Below are 2,456 nucleotides of genomic sequence, written 5' to 3'. Positions count from 1 at the left end.
AAACGGGTCATTTTCGTGTTGCCACATTGCATGCGAACGGCATGAAACTTCCAGAGGCATTTGCAGCAGGAATGCATGTGCAGTCAAAAAAGTGAATATTTTTCACGGATAGACCCCGTGAAACGCTAGAAATTGGCGGCGATGTCTCTCTTGTGGCTCACGGGGCTGTTAGGGTGGCACAGAAATCCCTCGGAATGGGAAAACGGGTCATTTTCGTGTCGCCACATTGCATGCGAACCGCATGAAACTTCCAGAGGCATTTGCAGCAGAAATGCATGTGCAGTCAAAAAATTGAATATTTTTCACGGATAGACCCCGTGAAACGCTAGAAATTGGCGGGGATGTGTCTCTTGTGGCTCACGGGGCTGTTAGGGTGGCACAGAAATCCCTCGGAATGGGAAAAAACGGGTCATTTTCGTGTCGCCACATTGCATGCGAACCGCATGAAACTTCCAGAGGCATTTGCAGCAGGAATGCATGTGCACTCAAAAAATGTGATATTTTTCACGGAGAGACCCCGTGAAACGCTAGAAGTGGGCGGGGATGTCTCTCTTGTGGCTCACGGGGCTGTTAGGGTGGCACAGAAATCCCTCGGAATGGGAAAACGGGTCATTTTCGTGTCGCCACATTGCATACGAACCGCATGAAACTTCCAGAGGCATTTGCAGCAGGAATGCATGTGCACTCAAAAAAGTGAATATTTCTCACGGATAGACCCCGTGATACGCTAGAAATTGGCGGGGATGTCTCTCTTGTGGCTCACGGGGCTGTTAGGGTGGCACAGAAATCCCTCGGAATGGGAAAACGGGTCATTTTCGTGTCGCCACATTGCATGCGAACCGCATGCAACTTCCAGAGGCATTTGCAGCAGAAATGCATGTGCAGTCAAAAAAAAATTGATATTTTTCACGGATAGACCCCGTGAAACGCTAGAAATTGGCGGGGATGTGTCTCTTGTGGCTCACGGGGCTGTTCGGGTCGCACAGAAATCCCTGGGAATGGGAAAACGGGTCATTTTCGTGTTGCCACATTGCGTACGAACCGCATGAAACTTCCAGAGGCATTTGCAGCAGGAATGCATGTGCACTCAAAAACTTCTATATGTTTCACGGATAGACCCCGTGAAACGCTAGAAATTGGCGGGGATGTGTCTCTTGTGGCTCACGGGGCTGTTAGGGTGGCACAGAACTCCCTCGGAATGGGAAAAGGGGTCATTTTCGTGTTGCCACATTGCATAGGAACGCCATGAAACTTCCAGAGGCATTTGCAGCAGAAAGGCACGTGCACTCAAAAATTTTAATATTTTTCACGCATAGACCCCGTCAAACGCTAGAAGTTGGCGGGGATGTCTCTCTTGTGGCTCACGGGGCTGTTAGGGTCGCACAGAAATGCCTCGGAATGGGAAAACGGGTCATTTTTGTGTGGCCACATTGCATAGGAACGGCATGAAACTTCCAGAGGCATTTGCAGCAGGAATGCATGTGCACTCAAAAACGTCTATATTTTTCACGGATAGACCCCGTGAAACGCTATAAATTGGCGGGGATGTCTCTCTTGTGGCTCACGGGCGCTGTTAGTTAGGGTCGCACAGAAATCCCTCGGAATGGGAAAAGGGGTCATTTTCGTGTTGCCACATTGCGTACGAACGGCATGAAACTTCCAGAGGCATCTGCAGCAGAAATGCATGTGCACTCAAAAACGTCTATATTTTTCACGGATAGACCCCGTGAAACGCTAGAAATTGGCGGGGATGTGTCTCTTGTGGCTCACGGGGCTGTTAGGGTCGCACAGAAATCCCTCGGAATGGGAAAACGGGTCATTTTCGTGTTGCCACAATTGGCATACGAACGGCATGAAACTTCCAGAGGCATTTGCAGCAGAAATGCATGTGCACTCAAAAACGTGAATATTTTTTCACGGATAGACCCCGTCAAACGCTCGAATTTGGCGGGGATGTTTCTCTTGTGGGTCACGGGGCTGTTCGGCTCGCACAGAACTCCCTTGGTCCACCTGATTCGTGCATACAGGCAGCAACTAAAACTCTGTAAACCTGCTGTGAGGACATCTAAACAGTGGACCAGTGAGGCTGTGGAAGATTTGCGGGCGTGCTTAGACTGTACTGACTGGGATATGTTCACGACTGCTACCAATAGTCTGGATGAACTCACAGAGGCTGTGTACATCAGCTTCTGTGAGGACTGCTGTATCCCAACACGTACCAGGGTGAACTTTAACAACAACAAGCCCTGGTTCTCAGCAAAGCTCAAAAGGTTGAGGTTGGAGAAGGAGGAAGCGTTTAGGAGTGGGGATAGAGACAGATTCAAGGAGTCGAAGAACAGGTTTAGCAAAGCGGTGAGAGAGGCTAAACGACTGTACTCAGAGACACTAAAACACCAGTTCTCTACTAACGACGCTGCTTCTGTCTGCCAAAGGGCTCAGGCACATCACCAACTACA

This window comes from Petromyzon marinus, unplaced genomic scaffold, assembly GCF_048934315.1.
Source record: "Petromyzon marinus isolate PM22_M1 ecotype Great Lakes invasive population unplaced genomic scaffold, UKy_Petmar_22M1.pri1.0 PM_G_Scaffold_28, whole genome shotgun sequence".
NCBI classification, from domain to species: domain Eukaryota; kingdom Metazoa; phylum Chordata; class Hyperoartia; order Petromyzontiformes; family Petromyzontidae; genus Petromyzon; species Petromyzon marinus.
This window is presented reverse-complemented; position numbering follows the sequence as displayed.